A 24,572-nucleotide genomic window follows, 5' to 3' on the forward strand; every position below is an offset into this window, starting at 1 on the left:
CACGAGCAGTGCAGATACTTGTCGAGACCGAGGATATTAATCGAATCGAGTGGTCATCACGTTCACAAGATTTCATTCATAGAACACGTTTCGGACCCAACAGAGAGAGAAGCATTGCTGCTCGAAATTCCCTTTCAGAAAACAAACAAGGCCCTTATCCTTGCTCTAAAGGAGAAGCGGGCCAGTTTGCCTCACGAACTCCTGCATCACTCGGTGCTAAGCACGGTACATCGTTGTAAGAGTTGCATTACAGTTCGGGGTGGGCATATTCCCTACTGAAATGTCTCTTCGCATAGTTTTCTGTAATTACTGTACATTAAATCTTTAGCTACATCCTTAGGAAATTTATATGCCAAAGCTTACTACAATTTAATTTGTACGAAATTTATAACACATTCATAATAATTATATCACACAAAAATTATTTTTTGTATAATATAATTTATTAGTATGCTGGCAATAAATCTGTGTTCCACATTTGGCTGTAGTCATGAAAATATTTTCCAGATACCGGTAAAAATGTATTTCTTCCTTACGTTTTTGTACATCAATGTATATGAGACTCGCATTACGTGAAGTGAGGCTTCGTGCAGCAACCAGAATCACTTTGTAAAATAACACAGAACCAAATTTCGATAGGGATACGTATGCAAATTTTTCACATTATATCCAAAGGCTGAAGGCTTGAGGAATTCAAATAATATAATTCGAAATGACAATTTTAAAATAAAATTTCGAGATAAGACCTGCATTCGCATAGAAAATTAAAGATCAATCCCTTGACATTTGACCCCTTAGTTTTCTCTCTTTGTAGTTTGTAACAAACTTTTATTGGATAATGCACTTTGTAGCATTAATTTTGAACATCAATGTACTACAGATTATCAGTTTTTCTTGGAGTAGAATGCAAATAAAAAATGTAATAATAATCATCTTCGAGAATGCTAAGAGAATAACTTAGCATTCTTATCAATTGCACGTTCTCCCCGAAAAGACAAAATAAAGTAAAAATAATAATTAATAAATCAAGAGATGGAAGCATTTTTTTCTCTCTTAAGACAAATAAGTAAACAGACAGTTGAGACACTAAATAAAAATACTTCGCTGAGTTGCCTTCCGGTGATTCAAAACAGTTCCATAGAGTACACGTTAGGCGAGTGGCGATTATTATTTCCATGTTAATGATTAACATAATGAGCTGTTTGTTTCTACCATTGCACTTTTAATTTTGTCTGTTGGTTATTAAACTGACTTGTACTTTGAAGAAATTCCTGCTATATATAAACTTCTGTGCATATCTGTCTATATCAATGAAAGCTGCTTATTTCCATGGCAACAATATGCTCTGCTTGCGTATACTAGCAAAGGAATGTATATTTTCGCTGAAAAACATCAATTGCTACAACCACCAAAGCTCTATCATGTGTCTAAGAAAGTCTATGAAGGTTCTGTTCATTTCGTTTATACTGTCTTATTCTTGGATGGACTTCTTACAAATACTACGCAGTTATTTATGGCTTCCAAGTGTTTAATTTAAATGGCATTTACAGGTGCATTCCTGGAATGTTAGTAGCATTAAGATTCTTAATAAATATAATCACGAGAAATGGGGAAAATGACATAACTGCAAGCCCCATACTGCTGAGGTTACTTTATTTAGAGAAGAAAAAAAAACAACTGTAAAAAAGCAAAGTTAAAACACGGCAATGCAACAAGGCTGTTACCGTGGGAGGGTTTACGCTACGAGAAGTAAAATCAGGTTCTTGATTAAAAAGCAAAAATTATTTCCCCCTTTATAACCGCAGTCGGGTGATTCCGAAAATCGTTACGGTCACGTATCTCATATTGCACGAGCGACTTAAGCACACCTCAGAGCGAGGAATTAATGTTTATCCTCTTAATTTTGCGAGATGTTTGTGTGTTTCTAATTCTAAGCATTCCGCGTTAGCTTATGTGAGAGCGCACCTTTACTGCAATTTTCCTCCAGCCACTAAATAGAATATTATTTATGAAAACATCGTTGCAAAGAACCCCAGGCATTCGTCTATTTTGATGAGTGTAATTGGACAAGGAGCGCTGCAGGAAATTACCATGTCAACCGCTTCCGTTACTTGCTTTGGTATGCGAGTTAAAATATTCCTCCCAGGATGCTTCGTAAATGAAGATGACCAAATTTCGGTGCTGCGTTTCTGCCAGTTCATTGGACATGAATTCCACAGGGCACTTTCGAAGAAGAAGGGCAAACACTGAGGGAAGAACAAGAGCTTAATGAAATTCGATAAATAACGAAAAAAAAAGGGGGGTGAAGTTTATAAGATGCAATTTAATGAAGAATTTAATATGATTTCAGTGCATGAAAAATAAGTTTATATTTTTTAGGAAATGTTAGCGCATTTGCAGTTAAACTATCATACGCTACTTTGTGTGCATAAAAGTTTCGCTTGATACAAAAAAAAAAAGGAAAAAATAAACTACGATCTTGGACAAATAAAGCTGGTCTCAATGAGTATTTATTGTTAGAAGATAAGTCATTTAAACATAGCAGTTGTAGGATACTACTTTAAAGAAAAATTTCCTCTTCACGTTTTTAAAATAGAAATATCGAAGATTAGAAGCACTTTTCTGAACTGTTGTTCAACAGAAGCACTTTTCTGAACTGTTGTTCAACAGAAGCACTTTTCTGAACTGTTGTTCAACAGAAGCACTTTTCTGAACTGTTGTTCAACAGAAGCACTTCTCTGAATTGTTGTTCAACAGAAGCACTTCTCTGAATTGTTGCTATTTTCATGTGAACAAATAGTAGTATATTATTTTGTTCCAAAAATCTTTGAAGGGCGCGAGATGTATTTGTACTTTGTTTTTAATATCTTGTCCCAACTTTGGCGCATTTTGTGCTCATGTGATCGTTATATTAAATGTTTTGTACACAATTCCGGAAACAACTTCGACTGTTTGGATAATGTTCTCCGATATGCATATTGTATCATGGGCTCTTATTCTAGGTTTTTCAATAGGATCGAATTCTATCAGATAACTTTATCAGTTGAGGTATTACCGATTGGTTCCGCCAAGATTATGTTAAGCGAACAAGAAAGCTACAGATTAAAAAAATCGCTTAGAAAAAATGTAAAGGATGCAGAGGTTTAGAAGTAAGAAGAGTTTGCTGCCAGGTAGGTACTCCATAACGTCCCCTCTGTTATTATTCCAGCCTCTGTTATCGCAGTAACACCAGGATTCCAATGTGTTACGTCTATGGATATTCATTTAAAATATATAAAGAAAGGAAGACACATCATCAGGTCATCCGGGTCTTTTTGGCGGATCAGTGCCACGTGATCAGATATGCAGCATGCAGGATCTTACAGAAGTGTGAGGAGATCTGCATGACTATAGATTAATGGTCGTCCATAAGGATTATAAGGGTTTGAGAAGATTCACGCGTAATTCTTATGGATCAGATATTTGTGGTATGTCACGGGACTCCGAAGAATAACATTGTATACCAATATCGTTATTGGTGCAAAACCTTGTACATTGCGAAGAAAATCAGTATAATATTTTTCATTGATTTGAAAAAGACTTGTGAGGAAAGTGTTCTATCGTACGGAAAGCATATATGTTTAAGAGTTAAAAAAACAAACATTTTTTTAATTCTAAAAGTGCTGAGTTACCAAACGATAATGCGATGCTGTATTGTTGGGTGTTTCGTCATCTTAATTTGATTGTTTGCAATCAATACAGATGAGATAGACAATAAAAGAGACACAGAAACTCTTATAACCTTGGTTATCACTCTAATAATGGCTTTTGGCTTGGGGATTAATAAAATAAACCGCTGGAATCATTAGCATACATTCACATACTATTTTTTATCTCGAGAGGAATGTCAAGGTAATAAATTCAAATTAGTTTTTCTCTGTTTAAAGCTGTATTTTGTAGCGAGTCCATTAGTTACAAGGACGCGTTGTGAAAACATTGTTTAAAATTTGTGCTGATGAGCACCATCAGAAATGAAACAGCTAAAAAAAGAGCACCGCAATATTTTATTTATTTCATTTTCACGAAAATGAGCGCAGTATTGATCAACATTCGTAAGCTAGCATATGCTTTCGCTGTTTTAAAAACGAACCAAAAAAAGAAAAAAGAAAAAATTAGTTTGCAGATTAATTTCAGTGTCTAAGAAATTATCAACTCTTTCTCTCTTTGGGTGTATATTAAGTGCGTCTACTTCATAATTGTCACGTATGTCTGTGTATACGTGTGCCAGTGATTTTTTTTAAGCTTTCTTTCGTCACACTGGGAACTCGTCGGAAAGCACAGAAAATATTAACTGCTAATCAGCTATTTGAGTTACGAGGATAGAAAGGGCCTCGGTGACTGTGACCGAAACTAGTGGTTACATAATTAGTCGATAATATTCTAGAAAATAGTTAAAACTCGCAACGGTTGTTTCATTTTTCTATTTTAATTTTACGAATTAAGTAGATAATGTTATACGTCATTGTTGCATGAATTCATAGATGGGGGGGGGGCATGCTTTGTCTCATTCACTGTGGCCACATTCGTTGCGATGTGCCTCTCCTCTTTCATCCCATCCCTCAACATTGTTTTTCCCTGAGTGTGAGCTTTTGGAGAGGCAAGTTGGCCCTCTAGGCAGACTGCTGAAAGGGTTAGGTTCATGTGGGCTGCATTTCAGAGTGTGATAACCCCGCTAGCCATCGATCTCCCTAACGACACTTCCATGTAAACTCGCTTCAAGAATCGTAAGCTGCCGACATGCTGGTCTGAAAGAAATGCCAGTGAACCGGCCATGGTTATGCTACACGGTCACTATTTCTATCGCCACGTCACCAAAGTGCGGGGAGCATGCAAAATCTATGTACCTGTCAGAAACATACAAGGGTGTTTCTCGACTAACGCCCGTTGCACGCTCTCTTACAACCCCCTTGCCACCATGGCTGCGTAATTTAACTGTAAGCGGGTCTCGAGACCATGGCCGGTACTTGCCCGTAACAAATTACCTTTAACAATGGCTGGCTTAATTAATGGCGCGTGCTGAGTAGGCACGCCGAGTCTACGTCCAGATTTTAACATCTCTTCCCCCCTCCCCCCCACGAAAGCCTCGCATCCGCCGTGCGTGTCGCGTGACGGCGGTGTGTGGCACCCGCCCCTCAGTGCACCTTGCTCTCGTGCGTGCCCATCCCTCATCACGGCCGCTGCCAACCCAGGTAATGACAGGGTGGTCTAGCGGCACGCCTAACCCTAATGGCCATGTTGCCGCTCGCCTCGGCTCTACGGTTACACCGGGGCGTGCCCGCCCTCGACTTGACAGGCAACCTGCTAACCCTACTCCGCCGTGATTTCGGTTACACAGACGCGTGCACCTGTGTAATTAATTAGTGGGAGATCCCGCCTCGCGCGCGCTATCACCACCCTGCCGGATGGCTGTGCCGTACATGTCAGCCGACGCCTTCCTCGAGAAGCAATCTGGCCACGAGAGATGACGTTTCGGCCACTATTAAAAGATGTTAGAAAACTATCTTAATTAATGAGAAAGTGGAGGAAGGGGAATGTGTGGACTTTTCGAAAATCAGCATTCCGCCCCTCGTGGAAGAGGTCACAACGTCGCAATTAATTGTATCGACGTTGCAAACTCTGTTGCCGTTGTGTGGGTGGGGTGAGCCACTTGTCTTCCCGTGTGGGCATCTGCTTGTCCTCTCCACTTGAATCGCAGATTTTCTCGTATGCCGAGGTGATTTATGGGCATGCGTGCTTGTTGCTCTATCGCGACTTCGACCAGTACTGCTGTAGCGCAGGCCAACGTACTGTTTCCCAGATGACGTACGTCTCCAGGTGGAAGGTTTAATATAATTGAATCGTTTGACGTTCGCCATTTTCCTGAAAGGAACATCTCGCAACATCACTTTTTCAATCGTGTGTGTGTCAGGTTGCGACACTGAAGGCCGAGACAGCTCCTTTTTAATTAAGGGACTCGCGAACCTCAGGAGGTGTTTCCGGATTCTTCAATCAGTGTGTGTGGCACTTTATAGACCAACGTAGTCATCTCGCACGCAAACCTTTTGTTTAGACGGTCTCTGTTGAAACAATACTCTCGGCAACGCTTCTTCTAATTGCCGCAGAAAGGCACGTGCATGCCTCCGCTTGGCAGATGGCAATAACTGACGATATTCTAATTTTCAAGAAGACCGGTAATAAAACTGCGAAAGGCCTCCATCAATTAAAGACCCGCATGGCAAATGGTGTTTCCACCACCACCACACCATGCCATTGAAGAAGCAATCTTGGCGGTGGGGAAGGGGGGGGATAGGGGGGAGGGGACAGCACGATCACAGGTTCCAGGAAAGAACGCAAACACTCCAGCTGAGACCAATTACAATCACAGTATGTGGAACAGTTTGTCTGCAAAGGTAAGAGAGATGTGAGGAAAAGGGTGGCGAGAAGAAAAGCCATGGAGAGAGGGGGGGGGGGAGAGATGAAGGGTATTTGGGATAATGGAAGTGGGCGAGGTCTATTAAGAATGGCTCTGGCCTCACCCATAAACACACAGGATTGTTCCTAGAACCGCATCAAATCGTTATCCAATCATCAATCTTTGTTTGTTACATGTAATAGGAGTCAAAAGATATCCAATTAATCGGCAGTGTTTAACTAACTTAAAAAAAAATGTTTTATTTGTTAATTAGCTTCGTCTGGATTCATGATGCGATACACAAGCAAAATTGATGTTCAGTCACTAACATTTCCATTTCGAAAATATTTATGTTCATCATATCTTAGAAAATATCTTTAAAAGTTTCGTAATACAGGGTCTGTTTTAGTTCAAGAAAGTGTCTTCACGAATTAGACAGACAACACTATTCTCTGCAGTGCTGTAGCTAGAGCTTTTGCCGCCCGGGGCGATCCCCGAGTTTGCTGCCCTCTCAATACACACCAAAAATACTACAAAAAGTCAAAACGACGTGTAGGGAAATAAAGCACCGTGTTTATTTTTGAAGTAAAGCTTTAATTTCAACATTCCAAAATGTTGAAATTAAGTTTTAAATATTTTAAAATATTTAAAACTTAATTTCAAAATATTTTTCTTGCTTTTCTGTTCGCAAAATCGTCGATGTGACATCGGCAAAGTCTATTCCATAGTAATGTAAGCAATTTTTAATCAATTTTATTTAGAAAAACTCCTCTCCCAACTAGCAACACTTACAGCAATTGTTAGGAAAATTCGCAGTAGTATTACGATATTTGGAAATGCGTTCTCGAGACTATTTTAGAATTAACTGCAAAAGTTCAAAAAAGGTTCAAAGTGCCGCCCGGGACGGATCGCCCCCTCCGCCACGCCTCTGATTCTCTGACAACTGGTGTACGCATTCATCCTCCCTGTAATTAGTAATGTTAACCATCTGCGCATTGCCGCACGCAGTTTCGTTTAGTTAGTTTAACTAACTTCACTGTACTGCTTAAGATGTGTTACACGAATCAAAAAACATTGGAAGCACAGCAAATTCCACTTGCTAAAAGGAAATATAAAAATATTTATTTATATCATAACCATACTGCTCATCATTCTTACTTTGACTGTAAATGACGTAACACGCGATGTTCTAATTGCTATCCGTATTTAACAATGAAGAACATGAGCTAGGTTGCTTCAAGAAAACTACGATTTCTAAGACTAATTTAAAACACAAACGTTGTATGGAATTAAAGGAAGGGCTTCCCGTATCGGTGCCAAGAGCTTCATTTTTATTTTACCACCTTACAATGAGTAAAATTCTTTGATCATTTTGTCATAAACGTTTAATAGGTTTAATTAGGTTGCTTGGAGCTGCACATACAAAGAGGCACTTAGTGAGATTAAGCCCCAATAATCTGAAAGACAGCTGATTTCAGACAAGATCTTGTAAAAAATTCATTGAGTGTTTCAGATGAGATTAGAGTCATTCTTACAAAGAAAGCGGAAACTACTTTAATCTTACAATCGTGGACAGTCTAGCATGCAACACGACTGGTCTCGCTTGTCATTAGAGGAACACACAAATTAGGGAAAGATACAAAAGCCGTTGTTTCGGCACTGCGAAATAACGGGCTTATTAAACTCTCGCATAAGATTACAATCAGGGTGTGTGTGTGTGCGTGTAGACAATTTCTTGATTGTATCACTTCAAACGGATGGCAGAGATTAAGATTCAGTAAACTGTTTATTTACTTATGACCAACAATTGAGTATTCTGTTGATGTGACAAAAAATACAGAATCGTGTATTTTATTGATGAGACAAAAAACAAAATCAAGTATTCTGTTGATTTGACGAGACAAAAAAAATCAGAATCGAGTATTCTGTTGATGAGACACAAAAAACAAAATCAAGTATTCTGTTGATGAGACAAAAAAACAGAATCGTGCATTTTATTGATGAGACACAAAAAACAAAATCAAGTATTCTGTTGATTTGATGAGACAAAAAAATCAGAATCGAGTATTCTATTGATGAGGCACAAAACAAAATCAAGTATTTTATTGATGAGACAAAAAAAATCAGAATCAAGTATTCTGTTGATGAGACACAAAAAACAAAATCAAGCATTCTCTTGATGAGACAAAAAAACAGAATTGTGTATTCTGGTGACTGAACAAAAAATGCAATCGAGTATTCTGGTAATTAAACTAAAACGCAGTTGAGTATTTTTGTGATTGGACAGAATTAAGCCCGAAACACAGCTGTATATTCTGGCAAACATTTTTTTAAATGTAGCTACAACACGAAAGATTTTTATAAACCTATTTATACATACTTTTATACATATGTAGCGAGGGGGCGGCTAAAGTGTTAAAGCCAATAGAATCTTAATTGACGAAAGAGCCAAATTATATACACGAAGAAAATATTACAACCAAATTAAAGTATATGTTCTTCTGTTAATTGCAAATTCCAGAGATTATGTACAGCACTTAATCCGTGTTGTACATAAGACAACTGAAACGGAAGATATTTTCGTCTCTGCCTAAAATGTACTGGAAAAGTCGAGTTCGAGCACGTAGAGGCATTGAGGGAGAAAATATGTTTCACATAGACAAAATAGAGTTTTTTAAGGATAAAATATCTTTTGTATATTTTTGTTTTCTTTATTAGAAGAGTACCGTAAAACGGACAATAGAAAATAGATATCGTTAAAATAAGAATTTTACAGGTTTTATTGTACAAATGGTATAATTTTACCTTTTTTAAAGTTCTGGTAGAGTTCATAGTGCAATTCAATACTAGAAATCCAACTAAATAATAAAATCTTAATAAACACTTATTCTAATAAAGCAAAAGTCTGCCGAAAAAGTATTAAATTTGCAGATTATTTCACCGATCGACGGTGTCGGTGTATGGTCGGAAACCCTTATCCTCTAGTTGGTCCTGAATGTCCCCAAAATGATTTTTTTAAACTTCAGGAAATTGATTTCTCCCTCTCATGGTTCTTGTAAAGAATCATTGGTTTTCTCATCTTACCCTCGATTTCTAGATAAATACAGCTTCATTCAAGCCAACCCCCCCTGGTAGAGAATAATAAAGCTCATTCAATATCTGAGAGACGCTTGACAGCCGGGGTTGCGGGGGAAAACACCCCCCCCCCTCCGTTAGCGAACATTGGCTGTATATTTATCGCCAACACCCTGCATTAGATAGCGATCTGTTCGTATAAGCTCCCCATACTAGTGGCTGTAGGAAGATTGAGGGAAGTGTGTTCGATGAGTGAGGCTTCATAGTGGATGCATGTCAATGTGTAAGGGTGAGGACTCAAACCTCAGCAGGAAATCAGTTACCAGCAGAACAGTGAGGCATGATTAGATTTCTTTTTTTTCTTTGATAGGAAGTATTGACAGAAAACGAGTAGGGGATGGAGAGATGTGTAAATGCAACTGGACTACAGACAAAACCAAGCAGAATAAAAATGCGAGTCCAAGCAAAAATGGGGACCGATAGAAAGAAAAAAATATGCAATATGAAGCTAAATAACGTCTACATGCACTAGAAGAAATAGAAAAACAAAATATTGTCGATCTCTTATTAAAACAAACCTGTAGGTTTATTACACATCTTTTAAATTAACTTTTCTTAGCACAACAGTGTTAAAACCAGTTAAAAGGTTCATTTTATGCAAACTTAGTTTGTTTTTTAATGAAAACAAAAACAAACAACGAATTTTTTCTTCACAAAATGACCTCTTCGCGGATATTGGGGATTGCTTGTGGGAATGAAATGACGCTCGAAGTAACTAAAAATAAGAGACCAGCCTATTGATGTCTTGGTTGTTCTACTGACCAATTTCATTGTCTTGCGAAATGACCCAACCAGTGTTTCCGAGAGGAACAAAAAAAATCTTTCCCATGAGACTCGTTAACTCATCTTCAAGTGAATAACCCTGATAAAAATTCCTTATATCCTAGGTGGGATTCGAACTGACGTATTTCCAACCGAACTACTAAATTTTGCACTAAGGTATTTTTATGTCTTTAGTGCAGAATTTAATAGTTCGGTTAGTATACATGACACGGAAAATCAGTTATTTTCCGTGTCATTTATTAAGATTAGGCTGATGAGGAACATTTTTCAGTGCCCTATGTTTTAAAGTGAATCTTTAACTCACAAACATCATTCCATCAACAATGAAATAATCTTTTCATTGTTGATGGAAATCAACAATGTTAACTCGTGATAATTACCTTTTTTATTAAAGAGAGGAAATCTGTTTCAATTTATAAGCTAAAATACAAGCATTTAACAACATAAGTATATTTATATTTTAAAATATTAGCTTCACATTTTAAATTTTTTAAATTTAAAAAATAATTAAAAAAATTAGAGTGATTATTTCAAGCTCTGTACATCGTATCCGCCCTTCGGATCTCAAGCATCCGATAGTATAAGTTTGACACGAAAACTTGTCTAAGAAATTCAAACTTTTAATCACAATGAACACGTGGTTTCCATGTGTCTGAAAGAGACAAGGGAAATTTTCTAAATCTGAGTTTATTTTTACGAAAATAATTTTTGTGACTATTTAATTGCAGTTATCGTTGAAAAGGACAGTATAATAAATCGGGATTATAACAATCTAAAGAGAAAAAAAAATCCGTTTGTTTAAATGCAAAATAAAAGTGATGTGCAAATTGTTTCAAATTTTACTCCGCGCAGAAAAACATGAATATTCAATAGAGTGATGAATGCTTCGCATTTTTGTTACGGCTAATTCTATGCATCTAACCCTTAAGGATTATCAGAGAACAGTACGGAAGAAACAGCCACCAAACGTATCAATCATATTTCGCCAGCGCCATTACCATATCAGCCTAGAGAGCGAGCCACCAGCTATCGCTACTCCTACCCATTCTTTCCTCGCAGTATCTCCCAAAAACTCCGTCCGTACCACCGGAAAATTTCGACGTCACTCGCAACCATCTCTTCTCGGGAAATCTAGGGGAAAGTGAAAACGGGGGTGGAGAGAGGGAAGAAACAAGAATCTGCAAGCTAGAATATCATCCGTACTCACCAAGCGCAGCTTCGGACGTCCAGCCCCCCCCCCTTTTCTGTGAAAGCAAAACGCATGCGCAGAGGCGACAAAAGTACGCTCCATCGGAAGATAAACTACGGGTAGCGGGCCTGACAGCTTCAGTTGGCAGCAGTTTTCAGTGCACGTGAGGTGGCACGCGGGGACTTGTAGTTCACCACGGCGCGTGAGTTCGACGTTTCTACCGCGTTCCGCTCGGAGCTCATGATCGGCAGCTGAATAACGCAAGCGCTCTCAGCGCCCTCTTTCGACACCGATATAATGGATAATGTGAGTGGCTCTGTGAGGACTGCTGTTTATCTAGGAAGCTGGAGAAGTTTCTGAACATCCCGTTACCGCTAGCTACCCCTCAACCAAGGTAAGTCGCTTTCTCGGTGTTTCTGCTATTAAAAGTATTAGTACGATGGCGGAACAGCGATAGCGAACGACGCTTAAAATAACATAATTTGCCGTTGTCATGCGTATCCACTGTTCCGTGTCAAAATGTGCTACCGAATTAGGGAAATAGTCGCACAGAGCGAAGAGCGACCGCTACGCTGCCAAACAGCTTCGGTGTTGGACAACCCTTTCCCTGAGGATCTCGTGGCCAAAGAAATGACAAAATTGTTGCCCCTTTTGGTTGCGAGAAATAAACAAATTAGAAATTGTGCTCATCGAAATGAGTTTACATTAGCAACAGACTGGACGATGAAGGGATGGGAAGTCTTCACACCAATTAAGGAAATTTTTTTTTTTTTTTTGACGAACCACGTCAACCTCCACAAAAACGAAACTTGACAATAATTGCTCAGTGAATGAATAGCGTAGGGTGCGAACGGAGATTTATTTATATTTTTAATGTAAACTTTGACCTAACAGTTAAGGATAATCTGAAAATATTGATAATCCAATCTTCTCTCTTTCGAAAATATTTGGAAATTTTTGTGCAGATACGCCTCAATACTTCAACCTGTTTCCAGACTACACCGTGCATCGTAAAACGAAGTCCAATAAAAGAAAATCATTCAATAACATCCAATTTAATAAACGAAGGCAAACACTATGATCAACTAATTTTATAATTCGGAGAACATTAAGGTCAAAGTTCAAGTATCTTCTTGTACTCCTCCCGAATGGCTCTGTTACCACGTTGTATAGTGATGTCAAGACTCTTGACTTATAATAATCGGAAGGATTCGGATAAGTATCAGAATCGTACTTTAACACTTCGTGTGGTCAATACTTTGTCATAACTTACCTGTTTTCTAAATGCCGAGCATGTGTCAGAGCGCATTCTCCTTACAGTACCTTGATTCAACTTGGTTTCAACGTTAATAGCATATTCTGGTGTAGGAGCAGCAAATCGCTAATAAATTTGTATTTTTGCATTAATAAATGCAAACAAAGTCGATGCAATATGTTTCAACACATCACTTCTCCGTGATAACAGGTGTCAGTCTACATGCGGGTGTGATCTCTTTATGTTTCTTCTAGGAAAATTTCGAAACTGTGAAATTAAACTAAAGCGGGAGACATCTTCAAATAGATTTTACAAAAAAACTTATGTGACTTTTGATTAATGTTATTATAGAGAGGTTGACTGTTTCTGAGGATATTACGCCCTTGTTTCCATTGTGAAATCCCACATTATGCCCCAATTACTATCAGTACCAACGTAAAATGAATGGTTGTGTCTTTTAACCAAAATCAGTGACACCATCGTATTAAATCTACATGCATATGTTATCGTATTATAAACCCTTTGAAATGTTATGAGAATCTATGTGGAGAGAGTATTGTTGTCAATTAGTTTCGTAACAATCGGAGCATATTGAATGTAGAAACATGATATCAAACCAGTACGAATATCTCAATAATGTTCACAGCGGTTGCACATTGTTGCGCAACATAATCGAAAATGTAACAATTAACTTTATAAACAATGAAATTCCTTCCAATGTAAGAATCAAATTAAATTATCAGTAAACATCATAAATACATCTATAATACGTGTTTATAACATTTAAAAGAACTAATTATTCATATCAGCTACTTCATTTAAAAAAGAATTAGTTATCTCATTGCAGATTAGCAATTATTTAAATGCACGAGATTATTAAGTACAGCAACTGATAGAAGACATTATTTCAGCAATCCTTTCCACCATTAAATGCTTCGTTTTTTCGTATTAATTCTCTGTTAAAACATCCCCATAACTCAAGTATTGGGATCTATAATTGGTGCTCCCTCTCTACAAATAATACCAACAGAATTTACAATAACAAAAGCGCATTGAAACTCAGTCCATTTTAAACTGAAATTATATAATACTCATTGAAAAGTCTCAAAGAAGGCGAAATTATCAAAAATAATTTTTAGTTATTGCAAAGTCTTCAAAGCGGATATGAAGAAGCTTTGGTATAGCGACGACTTTTCTCCTGAAAAATATTAATTGTCGTAATAATACTTCCTTACGTCTGTCTTCACATGATACTAATAATCTGTCTTATTTATGTTATTTAGAAAAAAAAAAACTTTTCCAAGTTTTTTTCGGTGTACGCATCCATCATGCAGACAGATGCAAGTTTAAAAGGTCATCCATCAGGATAAACTCATCCATCAACTGAAATCAACAAAATAGAAGGTTCATTGTAATCACGTGATCAAAGATCACTTGAGTTCATGAATTTCGGCAGCTTTAAGACTGCACGTTAGCACTCATTTATTTTTTTAATTTGCTCACATTTCAAAGGACTTGTTTGAAAAATGTGTACCTCTAATTTGCATATCGGATTAGGGACTATCTTCTCCTTGTAAACTGTCTATGCGAGAACGCAAAAGAGCATGCTATTAATATGGGGATCAATCACAGACATGATGTTTTTTTTAATGAAAAGCCCAGATTTATATAACACCTGCCCCACGAAATGCCGTTGGTGCAGGCACACCAACATCCCCACCGAAGGTAGGGGATGTGTAGCATAATTCACAAACTCTGCTCCATATATGATGCTAACATGGTATTTGTTCAAGTCTTCGGTGATGTTGCTCTCACACCGAGAGATAAAAATCATCTACTATCCAAAGATATTCGTAAACATCATCATAAGCATGATCGGCTGTGGGATTTAAACCCACATTTAAACACTTTTCTTAGCGAGGTAGGCACAACTTTGTTTCAAGGTTTATATGTCGAATTTCCTTGACCAGTTTTTTCTCCTCATCAGAAATCTTTCCTTCTGTTATTTTGTCCCTGGTTATTCATATCGTATTTGGTTGCCTGAACAATAATCTACGAACGCATAATCTCCAATAATATAAAACAGAAAATTGTTAATATTCCGTGCTTTCTACGTACTTGATTTTAAAAATAAAATATTTATATATTAAAATGATTTATTACGAATAAGACATTTTTTCCCACTGGCTACACAAATTTATTTAATTTAAATAATTTCATTTATAACGGAAAATATATTTTCTGACTTTATTTTATTATTATTTATTTAATATACAATTAAATAATGAGTAAAAACAATGAGTAAAATAATACGTAAGAATCTTTGCGTAAATTGGAAATGGCTTCTATGTGCAATTATTAAAATATCCACTAAGTTTTAGCTTTTCTTCACACACTTCATGACCCATCGGATAAAGTGTACCAATATATATGAAGCAATGTTCGGAAAAAAAATCAAAAGTCCTTAGCTCACCCACGTATAAATTCAGTATAGGTTTGCTAACCTTTTATGGATGGGAACCACATAAAAAGGAGTTCGAAATTGCGCAAATGAAATATGAATATTTTCTTACATTCTAATTATGTGCTGTTGCAGGCTAAATGTAGATTTAGCCTGCAACAGCACACATTATTTCGTTCCCTCTTACAGGCTAAATCTACATTTAGCCTGCAAGAGGAAACGAAATGATACTTGGGATGGACATCAAAAATTATTGGTGATGCAGCTGGTAATGATGGGGGGGGGGGTCAATATTATCTGTTTATCAACTGCAAAACCGCTGTTTCTTCTATGAGGTTAGCAATCTTTCCGACTGAGTTAAGCTGCCTGAGACCGATTAACTCATCCTAATTTAGCAAGACTTAGAAACGGTCATCTTGTCCTTGGTTGAGCTTAGGAAAAATCCACACATTTTCTTAAGTCTTTTCTATATTTTTCAGAAACATCTATTCAATTCTTACGATGTCGTTCTATCCTTCCCATTCCTTTTATTCGTCAATTATTCGCGTGTGATTGTGCTAGTAGGAGCAAGGAAAGCTGGTTCCATTGACATCAAGATAAATTGCTTTGACAGAGCAACGGTTCATTGGTGATCTGGAATCTTTCCCCCAAAGCTCTAAATGTTTATGCATCTGGAAACATTGCGAGAGCTTAAAAATAAGTAATCTGCTGGTTTCTTAAACTTTATTGCTCCTAGATAACCACGAATTTATGCCTAAGAGCAATCGGGGCATTTGAAAGTTACTGTTATGACGTATTTGGGTGCAAAAACACATTTTATGCACACCTAAATTTGGCCCTCATCCAGTCCGAAATCATTCTTTTGTTTCAGATTGCCTACACATTATTTATTTGCAGAATTGTTCGCAGCACTTTTTAAACTTTTAACCTAATTAGAAAAATATTTTCAGTTCAAAAGATAATTATAATATTAAAATTAGAACACTAAACGATATTTATAAAGATTCAGAAGACCAGGAAATCTTGAATTAATATTGTTTTATAAATAAATACCTTTTGAAAATGAGGTCAAAATTCTGATCTTAAAGTTGGAAAAAATATTTAAGTCATTCATAAAATTCACTGGGAATGATAATTTCAATCGCGCCATAATCTCACTCATACCTAATCAAGATTAAAAAAAAAAAATTCCCAAAATAAACGCATTATGATAATCACTAAAATTCCATGATTTGCTGCATAGCATTCGAAACTAAATCCAACTGCTTCTAATGAGAATCGTCAACAATTATCAGTAACAGCAGTATTGTTGTAGTCTGACTAAATATCACTAACAATTGAAAACATATGCAACAATCTACAGCAGATTGTTGTGTTTTAGTCTACGTGAAATAGATTAATTCATCCAACATGGACGTTTAACTTTTCAGTTGACATTTTAGCATTGATTCCCTGTACTAAATTACCCATAAGGTGCAGTACTGTCGACAACTTCATGGAATAACAATGCCTTTAAACACGAACACGTGCAATAAAATATAAACTGTGAAAAAGAACATATTATGGAATATGTAAAGAGAAAGACAGAGCAAGAAAATGGATAGATAGATAGTTAGCATGGATTGGAGTTTGGGTTTGCTTTACAGCCGAAGCAGCTATTATGCATAATAGACTGCCTCATATCATAATGATGGACTACTATTAGGCAGTATATCAGCCATGTTAATTGTGTAGGTGTGTTCTGCGGCTGGTTTGTTTGTTTCGCAGAACAAAAGACACCAATCTGCGTAAGAGACCGGGATGGGAAAGCAGTCACAGAGAGATACCAATGAATATACAGAAGAATAAATTCTACATAAATGTCCAATAGAATCACTGTCGGAAAATAAGAATAAAAAACAAAAAGATCGAAAATGTAAAAACTTAAGCTGAAAACGAGAAAAATAACTTCTTCCAAATTTTTCCTCTTTGATGTTATGGAATATTAGTAGCCATCTTCTTTAAGTATTTCAGTATTTTAATGGAAACTGTAGACGTGCCATTAGGACAACGGTTCAGTCGTCCTTCTGGAGCTAAGTACTTAAATGGTCATCATCGTTCGCGTCATACATAGACAGATAGACATTCCATTCTTCAGTACACTATAATCTGCTAAGAGCCGTAAATAAACAGCGAAGCCTGTCTCGCTATGCAGGTGATAATTGTGTCGCCTGCATCGTATGTGTCACAACGGTGGAATCCTTGGCCAAAGTGCTTTCGACGTGTGCAGAAACTGTTGAGACTAAGACAACAAGCAATCCATGCATTATGCGAATGCTGGGGTAAATACAGATGCCGAAAGACCCTGCTCTGTTTCGCATGGTGGTGTACGGAATTCTAAGCCGTCGACTGATTAATAATACTTTACGGTAATCAAATATTCCACTCCTGAATAAATAAATACTGCAGATGGACTTACTCTACTCGAAGGCTTTTATGTTTCTTTACTGTCTGAACGACGTTTCGAACTGATATTTGCATCAGTGGAAATGTTTTCGATGATCTGCCAAATGAAGTGAGAGAACTAGTATCGTATACGGTGGCCTTCCAAATTTTTCTGGTATCCTATGTTTAATTGGGTTTTCCTCTTTTAGTCTTCTATAGTTTCGTCCAGTTTTACCCCTGAAAGACAGTAGGAAATAACAGAGAAAGAGAGAGAGAAGATTTTGACCGAAAACTATCGTGACCCGAATAGTAAATATAATCAAACACTATAATAGTTTATATTTTATTAAGTTTATTAAAATATAGTGTAAATATAATGTCATATCTAATAAAAAGAAAACTTTAGCATATTTAAAATAATTTTGAAATATTTTTAAAATTTAATAATACACTCTTTTTTAATTTACATACATAAAGTATAAGAAAACAAGTTGGTACTTTGGATTCTAGGGTAACCGTATTTTTTCCTTGTTACACCACAAACGCGGTAAGAAAGAAGATTATTCTTTTTAAGTCAGCAGATGAATTAATGCAAGCAACTGTTCTAAAAGAACTTTTGCCCACATCCTAGAAGGTACTGAAACAGCGCAACTGCGATGCCGAGGATTGTATTTTCATAAGCTCTGTGGTTCATTTTCGAAACTTTATACATTAGGCTATGAAATAAACATGGATTTATAATATCTCCTACTTCTATTAATTTATATTGCCGTAATTAAGCCTTATACTGCTCATAAATAATTACAAAACAATTTTCTGTTAGGTATGGAATGCAGATAATGGATCAAGCTTTCTTTTAATGACCATCAAATGCAAAGATTTCTAAAACTGAAAATTCACAGGATGAATTAAGTAATGATATAAATCTATCACCTGACTTATTTACTTAGTGACGAGAAAAACAGCTAATCGAAAGGTTAGTATAATTTAGGACAAATTCTACAAGTTTCAGATGAGCAATTTGAAACGGCTGCAAGGCCAGCAAAGTGCAATCAAAACACTAATAAAAGACGAATATATGAGATCTTATACAGCTTCTTTTCATTAGCGCAATATTGGCAGTTTATGACGAAGGTTTCTGTTTACTTAAACTTTCTCTATCACTTTGAAAACTTGTGAAGTAACGGTAACCAAGCATTTCCAAACTGGTCATCTTTGCTACCGACTACGCCACGTAGACGGGTCAACACTTATGTGTTTTTGTACATAGGTCGCGAACGGCTATCATTTTACACCTTTCATAATAACGTATCAGGACTGCTATCAGACTTGAGATGTCAGAAGATAGATGTAGAACAACAAAGTTGCTTGTGCGATGGTACTGGAGTCGCATTGTTTTTTCAGCGAAAGCGGAATCATTTTAGATTTCTGCAATTCTTTGCTTGGTACAACGTCTTTTTTTTTTTTTTTCTAAGAAAACTCTGCTCCACTTCGTCTCCTGTTGTCAGAAGTTCCTAGTCTAAATATCTTCGACATCTCTCTCTCGACAGGCGACACACCATGTTACGGGGCCACGTCTATGGCTAAGCAAAGGAGCGGAGCCTCTCGCAAACGGCGCGAGGCTGTTGTCAGGATAAATCAGCCACCCCAACGACACGCCGTCACAAAATGAAACGGCTCTTCCGCCAGGCGATGAAAACTGTTGGGAGCGTCAACAGATGCATCCCTGAAAGTTTTTTTTATTTTTATTTTTTGCCAATATCGGTGCTATGAACGTGTTGTAAACAACCCACATCACCCGAGTCGCTGTTCACGTTAAGAGTTTAATCTGGACTTTCCCCTCCCCTTCATCCAATTCACCCACCCCGGTAGTGTTGACATGGGGTCAGAAACTGTGACGGACTGACTCGAACGTAATCTTCTATGATGGGATACTTCAACATGACTCGATTGTTTAATAACTATAAGTAGCAAGGTTTATCTTAGATGTCGAGATCACATGGGGATGTTGACACCGTTGGACGAGCTTCAGCTTGATGATGCATCCCCCACTTACTGAAATAGAAAGATGCCCGCTATCTCTTTTCGAGGTCTGTTAGCATCTCATCAGCAGCTAAACTTCCCAATCAGGTTGGGTCCCACCAGTGACTTACGTCAACTTTATCCTGCAGTTCTGACATCTGGATAACCTTCTTGCTAATTTTATTCAATGTAAGATTGGGTTTTGAAAAAATGCATTAAAAAAACCAAAGAAATACCGATGAGATATCTGTCTATTACTTTGTTAGATTCCTACGTATACATAGCTTATTGAAGAACTTTTGCGTGGGTGGACACGTTAACCTTCCTTTTGTTAGTTTCACCTTTTTCCTCCGATTAGATGGGGTCCATATAACTTCCCTTCGTCTGTTTCCTGTTTATTATGACAGGACACATGCAGTGAAAAACAATACATTATCTAACTTATGCCTTGGGTCACGCTCTACACGTAAATTATACTTCAATTCACGTGGTCCGTGCTGGCTTATAGCAGATTTCCTTAGAAAGAACGTGAGCCGGCATTAAAAAATTTCCGCTGCCAAATGACCAAGGCGTGTTTTGCGAACGTGTTAATGGGGTTGTTGGAAATCTCTTGCGATGTTGCGGAACACTTGATATGTCAGTGTCCTACAAACTGTACTCGAGTTGTATTGAATTTCACTCTACAGATGTCTAACACTTACTGGCAGTAAGAATTCTGTCATTGAATTCACAGCGGGTCCTTCTGGTTCATCTCAACAGTCAGTTAAAGCAGTTTGATGGAAAGTTTACTGTTGGGTCTCTCTCGATCAGTCTATTATCCTAACCGTAACAATATTTGATATTTAAGAGTTCCCTACTAGCAGTGTCGATTACTTTTTATTGTAAATTCCTGTCTGATTTAGAGACCAGATATGAATCATTTTCAATCCACTTTAGGCCTTCATTAAGCAGAATAGAGGTCTCTAACGAGATGAGCATTGGTCATCTAATCCTTCTCTACAGTGAGATGAAAACCGAAGGAGTAATAGTTAGAAAGCAGAAACATTACGCACTTGATAACCAAGGGTATGGATTGAATTAAAGATTAGCAAAGGATCAACAGCTATAATAGTTCCTTTATTATTTTCAGCTACCTGATTGCAATCCATGTTTGCTATATATTCATATTAGGACAGAGATGGGAGTGCTACTAATTGTTATTGCTCAGTGTGCAAATAACCATACAAAACTACCCACAGTATTCTGTAATGGTTAATATAGTACACGATTTATGTGAATTATAAACCTCGGTTTGGATTTCAAACATGAATCATCATGCATATCAAGGATTTAGGCTTATCATGGCCTGTTCCGGCCTTAGAAGTCATCGTTGAATCGTTTAAGAGGACGTCCTGGTTTTCTTTTTCCTAATGGCTTGCACTTTAAGGCTTGTTTTGGTAATCTTTCTGTTTTCATTCTTCGAACGTGTTCCATCCATTTATGTTTATATTTTTTAATTTTTTCTATTACTGGTTCTTGGTTTAATTCTTTCATAATTTCTTCGTTTCTTTTGTGATCAAATAGGGTATACTTTGCAGTTTTTCTCAAACTTCATTTCTGCTGTTACTAATCTTTGTCTTTTTGTTTTATTGTCCAGATTTCACTTCATCATATTTGGATATGTTAAAAGATTATAAAAGTAACAAGTCAGAAGTGTTAAGAGAATGTTCAGAAAAGGTCGCCACTATGGGCATATATTTATAACAAGATGGTCGGACTATTCAGAAAACCGGCTATCTTAAAACCTTCCTTTAAGCACATCCATGGGTGCGTTTACTCTACAGAAAGACATAAAATCAATGTGTGTCTTTTCGCAACGTTTATTGAAATCAGTTTCTTTAACATTTCGATGGAAAAACCAGTCATATAAAATATTTCTGCTGAGTCCTGTCTGCCAGTGGAAATGGTATGCTCCACATTCGCGCTTCCCTCTTTCCTTTTGAGTTGTAACTGAACCACACAAAAGTCAATTTTTCTCTTTGGGCTGTCTCTGCGTCCCACCGGCTGTCATGTTTTCAATTAATTATTTAATTTCTTTTCTTAATTCCTAACATTCCAACATTAAGTGCTACACGACACATTCTCTCTCTCTCTCTCTCTCTCTCACTCTCACACACACACACACACACACACAGAGGTATGCATGCATTCTCTGTTTCTTCCTACTGCAAAAATTGCTTTGTCTGTAAAACAAGCCACACAGGCCTTGCTTTGTATTCATCCTGGCTTGGAGTTCGTTGTTGTTGCTTCAAGTAGCAACACGAACAACAAACACTGCAAAAATGTGCAAAGTTTCCTACCTTTTTTCCCTAACAAAACTAACAGGAATTCCATCTGATTTAAATTGTTATTGCACAGTACTCTCTCTCTTCTACAGATTTAATGTATCGATAAAAGAAACAAATTCTTAAGGAACATATAAGATAAAAGGATAAGTGGATGTAAATAATTCTCAAGTGAAGAAAAATTCAGCACAAATGTCATTTCAAAACACTCCTTAAAAATGTGTGCAAAAGAACATACGAATCGTTGATCAATCATTGATTAGCACCAATCTTTAACCACATCGTTTTTTTTTTTTTTTTCAGATATCCATTTGATCTCCCGATTGCTTATCAAGGAAAGTCTATATCAATATTCCAAAAAATCCAAACCTTCCATAATTCAAAAAAAGATATATCGAGAGCACTAGCTGTCTTCCTTAATACGCTGAGCATTTTAGTATTTGTGATCCGCGATTTTCTTTCTTTATAGTTTATAGTTTCGTTCGTTTATCACCTAAGGCGGATATGACGTCACGATTTTGTGACATATGAGTAGATGAAATACACAAGAATATTACATTACTAAGAACGAAATAAACACACTCACTTCTCTACAACAGCCTGTGACATGTTTCTTCACTACACACGATCATGTTGCATATTAGCACACCGATGATCGCCAAGGGCTATTTTAACATACTCCTGTCCTTAAATATACTTTGATTTCAATACGCCCTAATTTGTAATGTGTACAAGAACATTTATGAAGGCATTCTGGCTAAAAGTGTGCTATGGTCATACAAAGTAATAGAGGGCATGGATTTTCTCTTCCCTAACTTTGATTTTATCCACCGTAAAAGTGACAAAAATCATCCAGAGAACACACACAGTTATTTGACTGATTTTGGAGCGATCAAAACCTATAATGTCTTCTATCCTATAAGGATACGTTACTGGCTCATCGTCTGAATAGAAATAGATAAAATATAACAGAAATCAAAGTATAATCAAACTGCAACGTGTAACAGACGAGACTAAACATCACTTCACATTAGTTGGATATTCATACCTAATGACAACGAATCTCCACCCCCACCCCCAAAATGAGCGATTCGACGCATTCTACACTACACAAAACTAATCCCTAAAATCTGTATATTAAAAGGATGTTGCAAATGAAAATAAATACAGATGAGAGGGAATGACTCAGGTGTAAGCAGTGTTGAAGACATTCATCATTCCCCCATGAATATCTGCGAGGATATTTAAAGCACCCATGACAGCTTCATAGAAGGAAAAAGCCGTTTTGCTACTAATGTACACAAAGTGTGCATGAAAAATATCCCTCTGATTACGAACACAAAGAACGGAGTTTAAGGCTTGTTGGATTTCTTCGGCTCAATAATCCTCTGGCGTGAATAATGATGGTGGTGGCGGTGATTTTTAAAGGAGGTACCTAAGATTCCTTTGGAGACCACAGTTAAGAAAGATTGGACCAGATTTGCGCAACAATAAACGTTCAAGAATGTGGATTTAGAGTAAACCTTCATTGAATCCACTGGAATTGTGATGTTTAAGTAGTGGCATAATAAGGGCTCTCTTGTAAGGAATTTGATGGGCCTCCGTTAACGAATAATTAAAGCTTTGATGTAATTTAGCGGGGGGGATGTTCTTTTAATACTTTTGTCATCAATCGTTATAGTTAAACATTGGATTTTGCTACACATTTATCATCGCCTGCAGAGATTGAATTTGTCGCCATTTTATTTGTAATTCACTGACTGCAAGGTCTAACTTTCGCCTGTTCGATGGTCTTTGAATATTTCGTTATCATTTTTCACTCTGTCAACACATCTCTCATCTCAATTGAATTCGGATCAACTTCGAGAAAGAAACTGTTCCTGCATTTCATCCGAATCTATCATTTTCGACATTTTTACGCCTTTTCTTTGAACGAATTAAGAGATCTCCGTTCACTTGGATGTGATCAAAGTCCTCTTTCATAACACATCCTTTGATGATTTCGCATGTCCGATATTCTCACTGAGGAGCTTTAGCAATGTTTTATAGTCCGATTATCTTTAGTCTTTTACTTGTATTCTTGCATAAATCCTTGAAAAGCCGTTGAATTCATCGGCTGTCATTAGTCACTGGACATCATGCATCCATTTCAGCTTCTTCTTCACGCGACAAGTCAATTACTTTTATCTTATTTCAGATGTAATGTATTTTTTTTACTGCTTCTAATAATGGGTGGTTTCACATACATATTCCATCCCTCTCTCTACAATACCTTTCATTCGAAGTGGATTTTTATCTTTCTATTCTACGCAGTTCCGTAAGTTTATCAAGGGACTGCCTCCTCTTTTAAGACGTTCATTAGAAGTATGTCAAGAATTTTAATTACTTTAAAAATATCTTAAGAGATTTTAATATTCTTTTAAAGTTTTTTTTTTTAAAGATTTGAGTTTTCTTTCATTTTTCTGGAATGCCACTGGACTTGTGGTTGAATGACTTCGAGTGATAGAAGTCTAAAGAGCAATTTTTTCTCCCGAAAGTTGAACTCTTTT

At 36.9% G+C, this 24,572-nt stretch overlaps 1 protein-coding gene across 3 annotated transcripts in view; it reads left to right on the plus strand.

Moving 5' to 3' along the window:
• Positions 1–24,572, plus strand: part of LOC150092847 (LIM domain only protein 3-like) — a 212,168-nt gene that overhangs the window by 72,085 nt on the left and 115,511 nt on the right. Inside the window, exon 1 of one of the 3 annotated variants that reach the window (XM_090414553.1) lies at positions 11,781–11,931. The exons of the other annotated variants lie outside the window; for them this stretch is intronic. The gene's annotated coding sequence lies outside the window, so the exon portion shown is untranslated. Of the gene's footprint in view, positions 1–11,780; positions 11,932–24,572 lie in introns of those variants that run through there. 3 annotated transcript variants of the gene reach the window in all.

The sequence above is a fragment of the Typopeltis vanoorti genome, chromosome 25 (assembly GCF_054136105.1).
Source record: "Typopeltis vanoorti isolate ZY-2024b chromosome 25, IOZ_Tvanoo_1.0, whole genome shotgun sequence".
NCBI classification, from domain to species: Eukaryota; Metazoa; Arthropoda; class Arachnida; order Uropygi; family Thelyphonidae; genus Typopeltis; species Typopeltis vanoorti.